This window comes from Microcaecilia unicolor, chromosome 5 (assembly GCF_901765095.1).
Source record: "Microcaecilia unicolor chromosome 5, aMicUni1.1, whole genome shotgun sequence".
In the NCBI taxonomy this organism is placed as follows: domain Eukaryota; kingdom Metazoa; phylum Chordata; class Amphibia; order Gymnophiona; family Siphonopidae; genus Microcaecilia; species Microcaecilia unicolor.
This window is the reverse complement of record NC_044035.1, coordinates 117,314,256-117,335,271: the sequence shown is the minus strand read 5'-3', so window position 1 is coordinate 117,335,271 and position 21,016 is coordinate 117,314,256. Positions and strand designations below refer to the sequence as shown.

The 21,016-nt window shown below is 39.6% G+C and overlaps 1 protein-coding gene across 1 annotated transcript in view; it reads right to left on the bottom strand.

Annotated features, from left to right (window-relative positions):
- The window catches only part of LRMDA (leucine rich melanocyte differentiation associated), a 2,054,983-nt gene that overhangs the window by 608,067 nt on the left and 1,425,900 nt on the right, over window positions 1-21,016 (bottom strand). The window lies entirely within an intron of this gene.

The window sequence follows — 21,016 nt, the reverse complement described above, 5'->3', positions numbered from 1 at the left end:
AATTTCCATCACAAATGTAAAAGTTATAGTGAGATATGGGACCTTTCTCTACAGTTCACTGCACTGACCACTAGGCTACTCTAGGGACCTGCTTACTGCTCTAATAAGACTGGCCATAACATCTGAAGTTGCCAAAAAGGCTGATATGAACTGTTTCTTTCACATCTTTAGATTATGGGAGGGGGTCAGTGACTCCTGGGGGATTAACGGGGGACATGCCTTAATCCTTCCAGTGGTCATCTGGTCATTAAGGACTCCTTTCTGTGACTTAGTTATGATTGAACAGGTGTAAACCAAACTGTCTAACAATTAGTCCTGGACGATTTTGTTTTGTTCCATTATGGCAGAAAAATGTCCACATTTTGGGAATACCCAAATCCCGCCCCCCAATAAAGCCCCTTGAAATTTGGATGCACTGCATATGAACTGCATAGAAATTGTCTTAAAATGGGTTTCAAAAATAGTTTTGACATACATAACATCCAGCTGCTTTGTGCCACTTTTTGGGAGATTTTCTGTTTTGAAAATATGCCCTATAGAATTCTGTAGGTTACATGTCACCTCTTTGGGTGGCATAAGTACTCAAACCTAAATTATAGGTGCATATTTTCACTGTTATAGTGGTATTCTATAAAGGAAAGTTGATGCCTATGTTCTTTTATAGAACAGGCTCTATAGAGTACCACGTGCCCAGTTATAGAATTGCCTTCCTTGTGCCCAGACAAGAATATGCCATTTTGTTTAAAACCTCTTCAGTCTCATTGGAGGGAATGAACAACGACAACAAGACAACCAAGAAATCATCTATCTACATTATAAGCTCTGCTTTGTTGATCTACAGTAAATAAGCCACACTCAGTACTCAATCATTCAGGAGGACTGGTTTTAAGTCTAAAAAACGCATCGTAATAGTCAGAGCTAAAATAAAAATTGCATTGTTTTACATTAGGCAGACACAATCATTCTACAGTATAACATGTAGCAGAATTTAAAAGTAAAAAGTCTGGTAATACCTGAAAATAATCTAAAAACTGAGAAATTACATCTCAGAAACAGCTGCTCCCCACCATGAGCACTTTTGAATCACACAAGTGAAAGTGATTGTGCTTATATGTTTCATTCCTAGATTCTGATCCTCTTTGCCTTTTCTTTTGAAGAAGAAATTTAAAAAAAAAACTAAAGGAGGACGAGAAGGCACTCAAAATTGTTTTTCATGCCCTCTGAGCACAGCAGCAACAGAGCATCCAAGAATCAACTGGATGAAGCTGGGCTTTGGTCTTACTGGACACTATAAAGCAGAAAATTATTATAAATTTCTTTTCAGAACTAATTTAGAATTTCTTCATATTTGATTAAATATAGCAGAATTTACCAAACTATCCCCCCTGTTTACTAAGCCACGCGGCAATTTAGACACAGTCCATTCGAAGTGAATGGGCTGTGTCAGCATTAGCGCGGCTTAGTAAACTGGGGTTTGAGAATTTAAGGTAAAATCCATACTTCAAATTTGTTTAGCTATAGGGAAGGTACTGACATGCAAAATATGCCTCTTCTAAGGCAGAAGCAAATGGTCCACTTAATTTGCTCATAACATTACATATTCTGTTCCGGCCCTGAACAACCTGAACACCTATTTTCCTTTGTAAAAGTACACAGTATAGGGTGTTAAGCCTTTAACATGTGGCTAGTGCATGCTAACAGGCTACTACAGAATGCATTAAAGCGTTTTTTGGTAATTTGCCTGTTTGCATGCGCTAAGCCACGGGTAAACTATTTTTTACAAATAGTTTTTGAGAGGTTATATCATGAGACAAAAAACTATCTGTACAGTGATTACTCTGTGAATTATGTGGAGAGAGAAAAGATCCTCAAATATCGAGAAATGCAGTCGGACGCCAAAAAAATTGGCAGAAAGGAACAGAAATATTTTCATCAGTTTGGGTGACAAAACGCTTGATTAAAATGAATTTTCAAGCACACCTTGATGAGTTGCCTATACGTGTTATATCTTATGAATTCCAGAAAACTTGAAAGACTGACATCATACTCCACATACCCTGGCTATAGAGTTAAATTCATGACTGTAGTGGTATGTACAAAAAAACTAACCCACTTGGAGGCACTGACACTTAATATATGCCACATAAGCTATCATTATAGAACTAGAAATGATTTTTACAGGTGTTCACTCTGCAGGAACATTAGAAAATACCTCCCTGTCTCCTCAGCATGAAACCTTGGGGTCATCTTTGACTCTTCTCTCTCCTTCTCTGCTCATATCCAGCAGACCACCAAAACCTGTCGTTTCTTTCTTTACAACATCCGTAAAATCCGCCCCTTTCTTTCCGAGCACTCTACCAAAACCCTCATCCACACCCTTGTCACCTCTCGTTTAGACTATTGCAATCTGCTTCTTGCTGGCCTCCCACTTAGTCACCTCTCCCCTCTCCAGTCGGTTCAAAACTCTGCTGCCCGTCTCATCTTCCACCAGGGTCGCTTTACTCATACTACCCCTCTCCTCAAGACCCTTCACTGGCTCCCTATCCGTTTTCACATCCTGTTCAAACTTCTTCTACTAACCTATAAATGTATTCACTCTGCTGCTCCCCAGTATCTCTCCACACTCGTCCTTCCCTACACCCCTTCCCGTGCACTCCGCTCCATGGATAAATCCTTCTTATCTGTTCCCTTCTCCACTACTGCCAACTCCAGACTTCGTGCCTTCTGTCTCGCTGCACCCTACGCCTGGAATAAACTTCCTGAGCCCCTACGTCTTGCCCCATCCTTGGCCACCTTTAAATCTAGACTGAAAGCCCACCTCTTTAACATTGCTTTTGACTCGTAACCACTTGTAACCACTTGCCTCCACCTACCCTCCTCTCTTCCTTCCCGTTCACATTAATTGATATGATTTGCTTACTTTATTTATTTTTTGTCTATTAGATTGTAAGCTCTTTGAGCAGGGACTGTCTTTCTTCTATGTTTGTGCAGCGCTGCTTATGCCTTGTAGCGCTATAGAAATGCTAAATAGTAGTAGTAGTAGTATGTATGAAATAACTTCCCAGTGCACACACTGGAGACAAAAACAGTAACAATTGGTATGAACAATAAAAAGTTATAAAAAAAAGTGAAAAGAAAAACAGATGCCTATGAGATAGTAAAGAAATTAGGCAGATTTACACTTATCTGCCATTATATTGCATTGCACATTCCTATATTAGGTAACATAGGACCTAACGTTATTACTGTACATTACAAGAAAGGGCATTTTGCAATTAAAGGATCGTAAATAGTTAACATTTTCCCCAAAGATGAAAAATAAGAGCACTATTTAGTGCATCTGAAAAAAACCTCAATAGAAAAGGTCAGTGAGGCTAACAAATGGTGAGAGAATTATGGTATGAGCCATAACTAGCATGGCTACTTCACACCTGCAGAATCAAAAGGTGTTATCCCATTCAGATATGAACTGAATTACTGGGGTCACTTATCAATGAGTAAGTTTAGCTAATAACGGATTTCCATGGTTATTTCTCATTTGCAAAACTGTTACATAACAATTGTTAGTCTCATTAAGTTACTTATGTTCATAAGGATTGTAATTCATAAGACTTGTAAAATAAAGCCCCGATTTTTTACAAAGCAATAATGAGAATTATTTCATTCCCCCAGTATTACAAACATGTATATTACCATATTTAAAAATACATGTGAAAAACAAAATTATTGTTACATTTCTGTCTGTAGAAATGTTTGGTGTAACTGCTACCAATGACAATTGTAGTGAACTTAGCAAAATTACATCAAAGAATACTCTTAATTGCAGTATATTTTTCTTCTTATAGATGGCACCCTGTCTATTATTGTAAGGCAAACTACTGTAAAGAACATGGAAGCAAACAAAATATCTCATTATACTGTCATTTTGCAGCATCCTTGCCTGCTGGTTTGTCTGCAATCCCAAGTAATTGGTGACCTCCTTGATTGGTCAGCTAGGATGATGAAGGCAATTTAGACAAAGTGTGTACATGCCCTGCAGAGCTTGTGATAGCAGCCATATCAAGCTGCATCACAGTCAAAACAAATGAGATGTGAAAGTGCTTTCCCAATAGTTTCATTAAGTGTTGTGTGTTAGATACAGTACAGTAGCTCTATTTACCAAACATTCTATCAGCCACATGTTTTGTCTCATTTGTCCTAGCTGTAACTTAAACACAGGGCCTGATCAAAGCCAATCAGGTCCTCCATATGTGCTCAGGTTTTATGAGCCCCATTTTCAAGGTACAACAATTCAATTTCTATAAAATGTGACACTATTTAGGTCACACTATAGAGTTATCTTCAGAAAATTTACTTGGAACTGGACCTTTTATGTTAAATCCTCAAGGACTACCATTACATTTTATTCTATGACACTCATTCATCCCAACCAAAAACTGCCCAAACTAGAACTACAGTGCCGTTGACCTTCTGTGATAGCTCTCTCTCCTCAGTCAGGCAGCCCAGCTGTTCCAGCTTTTTAGGCATCTATGGAGAACCCCTTAATACCCCTTCTCCTTTCCCCTATTTCAAGTGGTAATACTGGCTTACATCAATGTATTGTAGCATATGCGTATTCGTAATACACCACTTCTCCTTTACCTAAGTACAGATCAGAGAAATTCCCTTCCCTATCCACCTCCTTTCTTTCACCGTTCTCTGTATTGTGTTCTACCCAGGTCTGCTAGGTATTCCAGGTTGCCCCCACCTCATTTGAATAAACAGAGAAGCCCCTTTTGCCACTCCTTGCATATTTCCCCACCACTCCCAGGCTTTTCTTAAGGGTCTTACAAACCTCACTCTTGGGCCCTGGCCCTTTTGCTACTCTCTATCTATTTGTGGTATATTAAAGAACCTATATGGAATACTCCAGCCCTCTAATAACCCTTTTCAACAAATAGCTCATGTATCCATTTTAAAACTTACCACAGATCTGGCAAAACCCACTTCCCCTTTCCTGTGTATTTCATAAATCTGTCCATAAACTGCCAAAATATGCTCACACTCAAGACATGTTAAGGAGCACATGATCTTGTCACTGTATTATTTTTATTTTTATGTGGGGGTAATTTTGTAAGCAGCATTTTATACAGGTATGTTTGTATATATGCAAAAATGGCTTTATAAAATGACCTCCTTAGGGTAAGCAAAAATCAGTTTAACATATTAACGAATGGATTAACAGTGTAAAGTTGATTTCTGTGCATTAAAAAGTTCTAATGCATGGTAATTATTTTTTAGTGACACTAACGTTTGAAGTAAACTGAAATAAAGTCTGAAAATCAGGAAAAAAAAGAAAGGTCAAATGAGCTGAAAATTCTTTCATTGTACACAAGTTGTGCACAGACAGATAAGACCTGAGTTGTCTTAACTAGCAGATGGCAAACAGAGCCACTAAGAGTATGGATAACCTTCTTTAGTTCTATCAAGATATCAGAGACAGCAACACTCATGAAAAGCTCCTTCTTTTACCTAGAGATCCAAAAAAAACCCAATATTTTATCTGTATTAAGTTCCAATTTGTGAAACTCAAGCCAGAAGTTTATCCTTTCCAAACAAGCATTAAACCCGGAAAGAACTTCTTCCTAGACAGAGCCCATACTGGTAAAAAACTGAATGTCATCCCAAAGGAGAGGAAAAAGTACTGAAAAAGACCAGGGGTCTTAGTACAAATTATCTGTGTTCTAAGAAAGAGGAAAACCTTTGATATGCTAACCTCTTCAATACTAGGAGTCCGTCTAAAAACTTCCTTCCTTTCCCCAGTTTCTCTCTTACAATGCCTATCTCCAGTAAAGGTCATCTCCCAGGGGCAGACTGACAGGGATCTGAGCCCCTGGACAATAAGAGGGTCCTGCCCCCCCCCCCCCCCCCCCGCCCCAGGTCCTATATCCCTCTCCCTCCACCTCTGGGTCAAACATATCCCCTCCTCCCTAGATCCAACATCTTTCTCCCCTTCCTCCCCCCCCAAATGCAACATCTCTCCCTCTCATTCTTTCTCCTTCCCCTCGAAGCACCATTTCTGCTCCCTCCCTCTCCCATTTCCAACATCTCTCCCCCCTCCCAAGACTAACATCTCCCCATCTCTCCTCTCTGTCCCTGGATCTGGCTCTCTCCCCTTGCATGTACCTCAAAAGTCCCTTTCTCCGTACAGGGCTCTGGCTGTCTACCACTGACCAGAACATCTCTGCTGCAGCCCACCCTTGCAGAAGCAGGAAGTTATGTCAGAAAGGGGCAGGCCACAGCAGAGAGGTTCTGGTCAGCAGCATACAGCCAGGGCCATGTACAGAAAAAAGGGACTTTTGAGTTAAATGGGGGGGCAAGGTGAGAGAGGGGGACAGAGGAAGACATGTGAGACTTGGGGAGGTGGTGCTGGGTCCTCCAACTGCACTGGAATGCAGTGGGATGTTCTGGCTTGGACATCCTTTCATAAATGCCCCTCTTGATGCATTGGCAGACTCAGAGGAAGAGGTGTTGCTTTCTTCAGCTGCTTGGACTGCAAGGAGGTGAGATCATCATTGGACACATAAGCCTAGGAGGAGGAAGCACTCTTTTTAGATGCACAGGCTGTTGAGAAGGAGGTAGACCCAGAGGCAGTGGTGCTTCCTCAGCCATCCAGGAATGAAAAACTTACTAGTCATGTGGGACATCAGTAAAAGGAGAAGGCAGGGGCTGACTGACCATTTGAGGAACTGGGCAGTTCCCAGAGGCCCAGTGCAGCTGGGGGGCCCAGTATCTCTTCCCCACATATCTGACAATATTGTATTGATTCATTGATTCATTTGTTTCTCCTGGTCTTTCTGTCTTCCAAACTGATGTGGATGCAATCTCCTCCTAGATGGATGAAGATCAACTGATTCTGAACCATTCTAAAATGGTAGCCTCCTGGATCGCTAGCAGATTCTCTTCTACATTGCTACACTCCCCATCATTCAAGCTGACCCTATTGCTTTTGGTTTCTCAATTTAAATACCTGAATGTTATCTTGGATCTGGATCTGTACTTTGAGCCTCAAATATCTGCATTAATGAAGACCTGTTTCTTTTCCCTAAGACAGTTTTGTAGTGTTTGCTCTTGTTTAGATGATTCATCCCAAATGACTCTATCATACGCTCTCAACTAAATTACTGCAATATAGCATACTATGGGCTGCCACAAGCACATCTCCAACACATTCAATCAGTACAGAACATGGCCCTTTTGGATTTTTTCAGGAGCTAGTTGGTATGACCAAGTTTCCAAGTTTATTTATAATTAACCACATCTATCCTCTATTTATTTGTTACCATGCCCTGGGATTTGTAGTATGGAGTGTTGCCATGACTTGGGTTTCTGCCAGGTACTTGTGACCTGGCTTGGCCACTGTTTGCAAAAATAGGATACTGGGCTAGATGGACCATTGGTCTGATCCAGTATGGCTACTCTTATGTTCTTATGTTCATTGATTATCTATGCAGTAGCATGTTCATTATAAAATATTTACTTTTAACTATAAGGTTCTGCATAAGGAAATTCCTTCTCAATTCTCATCATTAGTTGTTTCCTGTGCCCCACCTAGACTTCTGCGTTCCTTGACTAATCATCACCTATACATTCTCTCAGTTTATTTCTAACAGTTGCAAATCCAGGTCACAAGTACTTGACACAATCCCATAAAGTAGCAAGATTCCATGCTACTTACCCCAAGGGATAAGCAGTGGCTTTCCTTATATCTACTTTAATACTGATTTATAGACTTTACCTCCAGGAAGTTATTCAAACCTTTTGGAAATACAGCTATATTAACTTGTTTTACCATATCCTCCGGTAGCAAGTTCCAGAGCTTAACTATTCATTGGGTGAAAAAAAATATTTTTTCCTATTTGTTTTAAATGCACTACTATATGTAATTTCACGATATGTCCTCTAGACTTTGTACTTTTGAAAAAGTAAACAAACAAGTAAATTGCTAAACATACTCTTGGGTTTAATTTGCAAAGCAATACAATGCTCATATCTTTACAGATTTAAACACTGGATATACTGTCTAAAAATTCTCACTCATTGGGTTCAAATTTACTCATGGTGGTGGTAAATCTCACTTTTGGGGACAGGCCACCTTTGACATTCCTGAAAACTTGCTCTGCAAATGTAAAAATTAACACACATATAATTCAGTGATGTTTTAGAGTGAATGCAAACTTTTTAACTGATGCAAACAAAAATGTTTAGCATAAGCTATGTCTTTCTAGTCCTATATAATAATTCTCACCTCCAATGTTCTGACTTGCCTTGGACCATGGCTCATTCCGAGTTGGTCTGCTAGGCTCCGTAGATCAGGCTGACATCACCATAGCCATTATGATGTCAATTTCAGAACCCGGGGGTTCGCTGGACATGGGTGGCTGCAGGGGGGGCAGGGGGTTGCTGAACATGGGTGGCTGGAGGGGGGCAGGGGATAGAGGAGGGTCGCTGGACATGGGTGGCAGGAGGAGGGGCAGGGGAGATAGGAGGTTCGCTGGACATGGGTGGCTGCAGTAGGCGCAGGGGGAGAGGAGGGTTGCTGGACATGGGTGGCTGCAGGGGGAGAGGAGGGTCGCTGGACATGGGTGGCCGCAGAGGAGCCGAAGAAAACATTGCTAGCGCCCGTTTCATTTGTGTCAGAAACGGGCCTTTTTTACTAGTATTAAATAAGGTCCTGAAAACATCTCTGTTAATTGGAAAGTGAATTTCTAAGCTGTAGCTGAACTGGCAATCTATAGTTTTAAGGCTGCACATGTATTTTAAACAACATATCATGTCACTCTTATTATTTTATGTTACATGTGAGTGAATACCTAGTTGAATGATGACAAAGAAGATATAATTCAGTATTGATACACTACTCAGAGGCATGCCAGCAATGTCAAATTTTAACAACTGAGCAGTTTTATGACTGTAAGGTTATATACAGCTATTTGTGGATGAAAAACACTTTACTTTTCTATTTTTCTCAGTTGTCACTTGGAATGAAATTCCCTTGACGCAAATATATAACATAGCACAGTTTTAGGGTAAATATAGCTAAAACTCTGCGTCCAGTTATGATGTATATGCCAAACTTTCAGCTTCAAAGTCCAGTGCTAGTCGTCACAAGCCATAAACTACATCCAAGCAATTTTCTATACATGAAACCACCCCACAATTTCATACTTATTGGCCCAAAGTGCAAGCCAATCTTAAAGGCTGGTGGGTAGTTTTAAACATAAAATTTCCTACATTACAACAGAAGTGAATTACAAATCTGCACAAAGCAATTAGTCATTTATTACATTTGTTTAAAACTAGGACTGAAAGTTATCACAGTTAACTCTGCAAATAATGCATTAATTATTGTGATAAAAAAATTTGATCACGTTACAGTGTCTCCTGTCTCCTCCAAACATCTCTTCTGCTCTCTTCCACTCTAATCCTTGTCACGATTTGGCATTTTTCTCCCCATACATGATTCAATATTGCCTGCCCCCCCCCCCCCCCCATAATGCCAGGCTGTCTTAAAATTGGACTTTAGCTGGTCCCCGGCAGCATTGCAAATATGCTGCTTGTGGCCTGGTCTGAAGCTTTCCCTCTAATCCATCCCACCTATGTAGAAACAGGAAGTGATGTCAAAGGAGGCAGGACAGGCTAGAAGAAAAGCTTCGGTGCGGACCATAGGCAGCATATATGCAATACTTCCACTTTCAGGGAACAACAGAAAACCACTTTTAAGGTAAACCACTTGGACATGGGATGGGGGAAGGACAGATGCTGAACCTTGGGTGAGGGAAGGGGAATGAGCAGAATTGGAGGGGCCAATGGTGGAAACTGTGGCCAAGACAGTGAGTTCCAGCAGCCACAAGTCTAGCTTGGTGCTGCTTACCGCCAATTCTGTGTTGCTGCTCATGAGGGTGGAGGGAAGGAAGGGAGGGCGGAAAGGAGGAAGGAAGAGAGAGAGAGAGAGAGAGAGAGAGAGAATGGATTCCAGGAAAGAAAGAGAGATAACAGACCTGGAGGTAGAGAAGAGGGAAAAAAGGAAGAGAAAGGGAGATATGTTTCCAAACTGCCCTTCCCATATGCAAAACAATTATAAAGATTGTCCTATACATAGCAACTCTTGCATGGATGTGAGCTTCGAAAACTGTCTGGATGATATTCAAAAGTACTTATAGGCATCAACTGATAACTGCGTTAAGTAATTAAAAAAAACTAAGCCCTGAAAATGGCTAAATTTTGGCTGGATGTCTCAATAGCCTATAAAAAGTGTCCAATTACATTTTTAAGAGATCAACATTCCAACAGGCTAACATTTAGCTGGTAAGTGACAGTACTTGTCCGTTATCCAGGAATATTTATCCTTTAGGGGGACAGCATAGATAGCCCTAACGTAAAATGTAACGTTATCATATTTGACAGTCCTACCTAAACAAAGTGCTGCTTAAAAATGGGCACAAAAAAATCTTTGGATTATCATTATGCAGAAACCACAGATTTGATTATTGATCCCTCCTTGTCTTCTTTCCCCTTCCACTCCCCAATAAACCTAAAAAAATCAAGATAATCTGTGATGGGCACAACCACAAATATGAAGACCCACACTATAAATACTAAAATTTCTATGTGCAAATTGATGTACAAAGGGAAAAACAAATTCCAACTACAAGTACAAGAAGATATTGGAGTCATTGAGGACAATATTTTGAAATTCTCAGCCCAGTATATCGGGACTGGTAAAAAAAAAAAATCAGAATGTTAGAGATTATTTGAAAAGGAATGGAAAACATAACTGAGAATATTATTATACCTCTTTTTAGGTCCCTGGGATAACCACAATTTGAGCATTGTGTGCAGTTCTGGCTGCGACATCTCAAAAAAAATATAGCAGAACGAGAAAAGGTTTAGAGAGGGACAACTAAGGGGCCCTTTTAGTAAGGTGCACTGAAAAATAGCCTGCGGCAGTGTAGACGTGTGTTTAGGGCTTGTGCAGAATCATTTTTCAGCATACCTATAAAAAATGCCTTTTTTTATTTTTGCTGAAAATGGACGTGCGGCAAAATGAAAATTGCCGCCCGTCCAATTTGGGTCTGAGACCTTACCACCAGCATTGACCTAGCGGTAAGGTCTCACACAGTAACCGAGCGGTAATGGTCTACATGTGTAAAATGCTGATTACCACCCGCATACCAGAAAATAAAAATATTTTCTAGCATATGTACCGGACACGAGTCAAAAATGTAATTACCGCAAGGGCCATGTGGTAGTCAAGCAGTAACACAAAATTGACACGCTTTGGGCGCGCTTAGGCACCTACGCAGCTTAGTAAAAGGGCCCCTACAATAATAAAGGGGATAAAACATCTCCCTTATAAAGCGTGCATAAACTGGTTAGGGCTCTTAAGCTTGTAGAAAAGATATGATAGAAGTTTATAAAATCTTGAGTGCGGTGGAATAGGTAAATCAGGAACAAATACCAAAACCATAGTGCACTGCATAAAATTAATGAGCATTTGATTAGAAAGAAACCTTAAAAAGATTTTTTTTAAATATATACAGTACATAATTGAGTTGTGGAATCTGCTGCCAAAAGATGTGAATGAAGAAAGTAACATAGTGGGATTCAAAAGAAGTTTGGACAAATTTCTGAAGGAAACATCCCTAAAAAATTATTAGCCAGGTAAACTTGGGAGACCTATTGCTCATTCCTCAAAATTAGCTGTGAGTTATAGATCTATCATCTGTGACTCCTTTGGCATTTGTGACCCAAACTGGCCACTGTCGGTGACAGGATGCTGGGTTTGATGGATGATGGACTTGATATTAAGTGCCAATACCTGCATAGCTAACAAATGCACAAACAGAACTCTTAACTTTGCCCAGTTAGCTTTGTGAATATGGCACTGGATATTAACCATATCCGCATAACTTCCAGGCATCGCTGAAGACTTGGATATTCAATTCCAACAGTTAAGGCCCGGCACTGAATATCTGGATCTAATTTAAACTGTAGCGGTCAGTGTTTAAAGAAGCGCTGGTCATCACTGGCTGAATATTGACCTGAAAATAAATAAACCAAGCTGATGACCTCTCCTTCAAGTGCCTTCTATGGGTTTTTTTAAAAAATAACTTGAATATTGATCCATCCCGGGAAAGCAGAAACATAAAAGCAAACAGGCAAAACATCTTATTCCCCACCCCCTCAATTCCTAGTACATCACTGATAAGAAAACCAAACTAGTGAGAGACCTAGTCTCTTATCATCACTTCCACGCTCACCCCTATTAAGCCTTAGATTCACCCTAAGGGTCTCTAATCAAGCCAGCAGGAAGACTCCTTACTCTTCTCTCCTTACTCTTCCAACTTGCATCCTGTAGTTGCTCAAACAATAATGCCACTAGAACACATATTTAAAAAATTTAAATACTGTCCTCCCAATATATTTCCTGTTAATCATAGTGAAAAAAAATAATAGCTAGCAACTATTAGTGTTTCTAATTGTTAATTTTATGCTTACTAACATTTTCCGCTTTGATGCATATCATCAAATTAAAATGATAAAGCTAAATACTAATTTCAGAAACAAGGTGGTTGTTTGCTTGATTTGCTTACAAAATTAAGCATTCTAGAATGAGACACTAGAAGGTGCCCCTCTCCTCATCCAGTAACCTTAAGTGCTGCCAGATTAAACAGTTGGTAGCAGCATTCACATACAAACTCTAAACAGAAGGAGGGTACAGCTTTAAATAATTATGTCAAAGACATGACAACTGTGCTCTTTGCAGGAGTGGAGATGAATAATTACAAAGCTGGGGCATAATTAAGCAATTTCTACTGTTGGATTCTTGAGCTGTCACCCTGATGTGAAATGCTGTCATGCCTACTAACAAAATTCAGAGTGGACAGCCATCTTTTACATTTATCTATACTTATGCCAGTGAAGTAAAGTCACAGTCTGGCCATTAAACGAGGCTTTATAATTTCACTTGATGCCTTATGCTTAACCAGGCTTGGAAGATTTTTGATTTTGTTCTTTCATTTATTTAAATGAAGCTTAGTACAATTACTGATAGGTTAGCAAATAATCATAAAGAAAAGTAGAAGAGATGGATTGAAAGAGTTTAGGGGCCCTTCAACTTAAAGGCGTTGTTTTGGGCATAACGTGCTGTAAGGTATGAATTTAACATGTGGTAAGCCTAAAACTAATGTTGCATGAAGAAGAAATGTTCTGTCTTATTTTTTATTGCAGGTTGTATGTTAACATTCGGATTAATGTGTGGTATCTGCTCTCAGTTAATGCACAGAAGCAATTGTTGTCGTCTATTTAGGAGACGGAAAGTGGTCCCATGTTAATTCTTCATTAGGCAGTTAGCGTGCTGTAAGGACAGCATGTTAACTGCCAAATGTCTTCCATGCCCACTCTCTACCCATGTCGTGCCTCCTGACAGAGAAATTAAAAAAAATTAAGTAGGTAGAACGCACAGTACAGGCAAACTACTACAAAACCCTTTAACGCAGTTGTAAGGTAACCTATTTTTACATGTTAAACGAGGAATAGTCTATAAATGGCGTTCAAAAATTGGCACTAAGTGTAATTCTGTAAAGGGTGTGTGCCCTTTATAGAATGACGATTAGTAATATATTCCATTAAGCACTATGCCTTATAGAATAGCGTGCAGCCAGATGCATGCACACATTTTAATGGGTGCCTATTAACATCAATAATTGGTTGCTAGCACCCCATTATTGACGTTAATTGGCTCATTAGCCAATTAATTTGCACATGCATCTCAGCAGCACGCCCAAATTTTGTCCCACAAATCTAGGTGCCATATATAGAGTAGTGGAAGGGACCCTTACGTAGCAAAATAAGGGAAAAGAGTCACAGATAAGAAACCGCCATTGAGAGGTTTTTTTTTTGTAACAAAATCATTTAAACAAGGGGCTGACCTAACCAAAAAAAGAAAAAAGATAAGGTAAAATCATGATAAATAGTTTCAATGGCCACACTAAAAAGAAGACAGAAATGATGGTAAAGCACCATGAAGTTGATAACCAGTGTACTAGCATGTACTTTCAGATCATGACATGGGTTTATGATACTGTAATAAACTAGCACATGGTGAGGGGCATAATCGAATGGGGACGCCCATCTCTAAGGGCGCCCATCTCTAAGGACGTCCTGGCAAAGGGGCAGGAAACCCTGTATTATTGAAACAAGATAGGCGTCCATCTTTCGTTTCAATAATATGGTTGAGGACGCCCAAATCTCAACATTTAGGTCGACCTTAGAGATGGTCGTCCCCAGTTTTCAGCCATAAAGGAAACCGAGGATGCCCATCTCAAAAACAACCAAATCCAAGGCATTTGGTCATGGGAGGAGCCAGCATTCGTAGTGCACTGGTCCCCCTCACATGCCAGGACACTAACCAGGCACCCTAGGGGGCACTGCAGTGGACTTGACAAATTGCTCCCAGGAGCATAGCCCCCAACCCCCCCCCCCTCCAAACCCACTCCCTACAACTGAACACCACTACCATAGCCCTAAGGGGTGAAGGGTACAGTGGGTTTCGGGTGGGTTTTGAAGGGCTCACATTTACCAGCACAAGTGTAAAAGGTAGTGGGGGTGGGCCTTGGTCCGCCTGCCTGAAGTGCACTGCACCCACTAAAACCGCTCCAGGGACCTGCATACTGCTGGCAGGGAGCTGGGTATGACATTTGAGGCTGGCAAAAAAAATGTTTACGTTTTTTTTAGGGTGGGAGGGGGTTGTTGACCACTGGGGGAGTAAGGTGAGGTCATCCCTGATTCCCTCTGGTAGTCATCTGGTCAGTTTGGGCATCTTTTTGAGGCTTGGTCATGAAAAAAAATGGACCAAGTAAAGTCGACCAAATGCTCGTCATGGACGCCCTTCTTTTTTCCATTATCAGCCGAGGACGCCCATCTCTTAAGCACGCCCCAGCCCTGCCTTCGCTATGGCTCCGACATGCCCCAGTGAACTTTGGTCGTCCCCGTGACGGACTGCAGTTGAGAATGTCCAAAATCGGCTTTCGATTATGCCGATTTGGGCGACCCTGAGAGAAGGACGCCCATCTCCCGATTTGTGTCAGAAGATGGGCGCCCTTCTCTTTCGAAAATGCCCCTGGGTATCATACAGATCTGAACAGAGTTGGATACAGACTGTAAAGGAAATCTACAGAAACCACAGACAACATCCTCTCATCCTTCTTCTACCTTTTATTCTTTTAGAGAAAGACATCTAAGACAAACTTAAGGGTACAACACATCTTGTGGATCCTTCCCCCCCCCCAGATAATTAAGCAAGCAAAATCCAGTTAATTCCAACCCATTGTAAACATGTCACTAGCAGGTCACTTACTAGATAATCACTGTGTTAAGGAACTTAGGGTTAGTAGGCTCCATTCTTATTATTCAGACTCTCTTATTTGACCTAACATGCTCATTCTCTTTTCTATGGAATATATTATCACCAACCCTGTTCAACATTTATATACAACCCCCAGCAAACTGACTAAAGACCACAGAACATTTACTGCTCCTATATTGATGTTATACGACTCAAAAAACAATTGCCATCCTGAATAAATGTTTAAGAAATGCTTCTGATTGGCTTAACAAATTGAGTCTACACTCAAGACAGAAGTAGTATATTGATAAAGGAGATCCTATCAGCCTAAAATCAAGGCCATGCTCAAGAGGACAGTTCTTCCCCTCAGCTGCAAAGTCCTGAGCCTGGGATTCACTCTGGACTGTAAACTCAATTTCAAAGTTCAAGAACGAGCAGTGACAAAGTTATCCTTATTTTTCTTTCTCTAATTGCATTATATCCATGATCCCTTCCGTATTAACACTGCCTTAGCCACAGTTATCTGGGCATGTGTGATTTCATGCCTGGATTATCACAATTCTTTCTAAATCTAGCTTCTAAACAATTCTATCAGTGCCTGTAACTTATACAGAATTCTGCAGTTCAAATGATTCTGGATGCATGCAAATTAGAAGGGATCATACCAATCTTACAGTCTCTACACAGGTTCCCAATTCTCTATCTTGCTAAGTTTAGAATCTTGGTCTTGACCTGTAAGGATAATTCAATTCATACAACTACTTGAGTCAATAAAATAGTGTGAAACTGCATAAGTTATGCAGATGATCTATTATGCTTAGGCAGTGCGTTTTTTCTAACGAAAAAAGTGCCGGTACTCAAAGGTACTCAAATACCAGGCCACCCTTCAGGGGTGGGGTGATCACCAAGGGACTCACCCCACAATAACCAGGTCCCCTGCAACCAGTCGCAGAATCTATGACAAGGCAGAATTGGTGTGTACAGCCTGAGCTCTTTCATTAAAACTTGGGGACATGGGTCAATTTTATCAGGCAATGGAAAAGGTGCCGGTACTCAGTACCCCCTCAAAAAAAGCCCTGTGCTTAGGTGCCCTTATTTATGCCTGCCATTGACCTAGCACAAATGCACCTAACATTGGGTGCACAACGTTAGGCTTAAGTTGGTATTCTATAACATCCTTTCTGTGCACACATGCCATTATAGAACTAGCACTCAGTGCTTCCCATCAAGGTACCTAGCATGTGGCGCCCAAGTTATAGAATTGACCCCTCAGTAGCTATGCTCAATGCCACTTCACCAGTCATCTTGCCTAGTATACATATCTTCCTGCCCTTTGTGCTCTCAGCCACTGCTTAATTGAGTTGGTTTTGGTTTCAGTGGTCATCAAAGACAACACCCCTGTTATATATCTTTTTGAAAGCCATACAGGACCCCTGACAAAGACCTGCATGCTGAAATATGGCCCATGTTAGGTATTTGATGTATGCAAAATTGAAGGACATATGTGGGTATTTCCTGTACGCAAAAGACATGTTTCCACAAGGTTCTATTTTATCTCCCTTACTCTTCAACATTTATCTAAACCTATTGGCAACATCGATTCAGGATTACAATATTAGATTCTTCATTTATGCAGATGATATTCTGTTGATTTTTCTGACTTCATATATATCTCCTTACCTTACAACTCTTCAGTTATGCCTTGATGCTCTTGCTGACTGGCTAGCTAGTCATAAATTGGTCCTTAATCCTTCAAAAACAGTAACCTCATAGATCACAGGTTATCATCCCACATCCACTATTACTCCATAAACCGCTACAAAATGGACTTGGGAAAAATCCACAATTCCAGGAATAACATGCATAGAATGTTTGTAAGTTTGGGAAGCTTGCCAGGTGCCCTTGGCCTGGATTGGCTGCTGTCGTGGATAGGATGCTGGGCTTGATGGACCCTTGGTCTTTTCCCAGTGTGGCATTACTTATGTACTTTTCAAAGGCCAATACTGACAGTTATGTCTTTATGCTCTCTAGGTATACTCCTTGATTCAAGTTTATGCTTTACCCCTCAGATAGATCAATTAGTCAAAACAGGTTTCTTTTCCCTCAGAAAACTAAGATCTATCCATAGCTACATTGACTCAGACCCTTTTAGTGTTCTGATACGTGTTTTTTTTTTTTTTTTGCTGTCACGGCTGGGACCAGGGACAAAGGCAGCAACACCACATATAGATTCTGAAATATTAGCAACCTTTTTCATTTCAAAAATTGATAAATTAAAAGTCCATTTTTCTAGTACGATAAATGTGGAGGATATGTTCATTTCAAACTTGTCGGGATCATGGTATTCATTTGATCTTCCATCCTTGACATCATTTCAAAAACTGATATCGCCTCTCCATCACTTACTGTTCTCTAGACCTGATACCTTCAAATTGGCTTAAGATTCCCTCTCTAGGGTTGTTAACCTATCTATATTCAATAATAACAAAAAGTCTCAAACTTTTTAGGAGTTGTTCCTAAAGTTCTTAAAGAGGCTCTGATAAAGCTCTAAAGAAACCCTCGTTTGATCCTCATTCTACAAGTAACTATCGTCCGGTTTCAAATCTTTCATTTTTGTCCAAAATATTAGAAATGGTTGTGTTTGTACTGTTACAATCTTACGCAAAATCGATAATTGCACTACATCCTAGACATTCAGGCTTCAGGAGAGGCTTTAGTACTGAGACGGTCCTAACTGCTCTTTTAAGTGAAGTACATTCAAGACTAGAACAAGGTTATATCACGTTGATTATTTCACTCGATCTGTCTGCAGCATTTGACTTGATCGACCATTGTTTCTTACTTAATCGTCTGCAAGAAATTGGTATCTCAGGTACAGTTTATAACTGGTTCTCATCTTTCCTTAGTAACTATTCATTTAAAGTTGTACAAAATCCCATTCCATCTCTTGTGGGGTTCCACAAGGATCAGTCCTATTACCATTATTGTTTAATCTATTTGTGAGTCCATTGGTGTTACGTATTCAGTCTCCGGGTATTAGTTCATATTCATATGCAGATGATTTCCTTCTTATTCACTATGTAAATCCATTGAACATAAATTTGACACCAGTTCAGAAATGCCCCAATGAGGTGGCTAGTTGGCTTACTAAGCATCATCTAATATTAAATCCGGATAAGACGATAGCATCCTGGATAATAGGCCATAGCCTGGTACTATCTTTAATACCTACACTATTTGATAAGCAAATAGTTCCAGTACAATCCTTTAAATATTTAGGTGTGATCATTGACTCTGCTCTTTCTTTTAATGAACAAATATCTGATATAGTAAAAAAAGTCCTTTTATCACCTACAGAAACTGTGTTCTATTAGAAATTAGATTGATAAAGATTCCATGCGTATCTTAACATATGCCTTTATCATAATCCATTTTGATTATTGTAATATTATTTATGCAGGCCTTACTAAGGTCAATTTAAAATGTCTGTTGGGCCTCAAAATATGATAGGATCACACCTTTCTTACATTATCTCCATTGGCTTCCGATTGAAGTTAGAGTAAAATTCAAGGTCCTCATTCTAACATATAACACTTCATTTATCAACCACATCGTATCTTGCAAATCTTACTAGCCCATACTCACTGACAAGTACGCTTCGTTCATTTTCAGATAATAGATTCCGGATTCCTTCACCCTTAAGGGCTAGATGGGAACCTATGCGAGCTTCAGCTTTCTTTTTTTTTTTATCCCCTGCACTGTGGAACTGCCTTCCGAAATAAATTAGAATGGGAGAATCATATTCTTGCTTTCGTAAAGCTTTAAAAATCTATTTTTTTTCAAAGTGTATTTGAAAATATCATATGATAATAAGAAAGAAAACCACACAGATATAAAGGATGCTCAAACTTTATAAGCAGCATTATAACATCTTGTGTATGAATGGTATAATATTTGTTTAGTTACTTCATCAGTGTGGATGTTTTTGTTTGTGCTGTCCTATGAACGATGTATTTCCTAGTTTTGAACTAAAATGTATTTTAATGTATATTTTTTTAATGTAAACCGTTCTGATTTGCTATTGCAGTAAGTGACGGTATAGTAAATAAATAAACGATAAACGACTAATGCAATTCCATTAAATGTGCAATCTCTAAATAGCTAATGCACCATCTTCAGAAACTTCAAAATTCAGCTGTTAGACTATTGCGTAAGGCCTGTAAATATGATCATGCTATTTCTTAGTCAGGCTTCACTAGCTCCCTGTTCAGTATAGTTCACTGCATTGCATACAAAGTTCTTCATAATGGTTTCACTTCATATCTCTCCACCCTGATTATACTCTACACTCCAAGCCGTAACTCCCTCTTGCCGATTTCCCCACTATGAATCAACACTTTCCTCAGCATTGTTTTTCCTAGCCCCAGTCACAGAACTGAACAGTCTTTCTTAAAGTTAAACAACTCCTAAATACTCATTTTTTTCATATGGCTTTTGAAAATACTGATTAGCGACCTAGTAGCTACGATTGCAAGAACCAGGCACTTTGTCCTTTCCCTTTTGGCCTTTCCCCTAGCAAATTCTCTTTCTTTCCTCTCTTCTTTGTGGAATGATTGGTACTGCACTGTCTATTTTGGCGTTCCTTTCTGATATGTTCTTTATATATAATTTTTAACCTGTAAATTGCTTAGGCCAACATTGTTGTTTTAGTGATATATCACCTATTGGTAAGGGGAGATATGATAGAGGTCTATAAAATAATGAGTGGAGTGGAAAGGGTAGACGTGAATTGTTTTTTTTACTCTTTCCAAAAGTACTAGGACTAGGGGGCATGCGGTGAAGATACAAAGTAGTACATTTAATATGAACCAGAGAAAATATTTCTTCACTCAACATGTAATTAAATTCTGGAATTTGTTGCCAGAGAATGTGGTAAAGGTGGTTAGCTTAGCGCGGTTTAACAAGGGTCTGGACGACTTCCTACATGAAAAGTCCATAGACCATTATTAAATTAACTTGGGAAAATCCACTGCTTATTTCTGGGATAAGCACCATAAAATGTATTGAGCTTTTCTGGGATCTTGACAGGTATTTGTGACCTGGATTGGCCACTGTTGGAAACACGATACTGGGCTTGATGGACCTTTGGTCTGTCCAAGTGTGGCAATTCTTATGTACTTATCAAGTTTTTAATAAGCTGTAAAATGTAAACTGTTATATTAAATCTAAAACAAATATTTGGGCATTTGCTTGAATGTAAAATTGAAAGACATATTTTATTCCTACTACTGAAAAATAAATACTTGGAACAATCACACTGGTTGCCTTTGGAATTTGTGAACTTGGTGACTTCCACTTTTTGTTTTTTTTGTTTTCTTTGTTGTTTATTTATTTTTTTTTTTGCATACATACCTCTTAACTTGAAGCAGCTCCTTAATGCTACCATATTATTTATTTATTTAAAAACTTTTATTCCGCACAGTTCAATAGTTCTAAGCGGATCGTTAATCATACTTACGTAATTATATGTCACATACCATACATTAAAAAAAACCAAGGCATTAAAGCCTGTTGCACTATAGACAAAACTAGAAAGTAACTGACAATATCGTGCTGGTTTTGATTTTG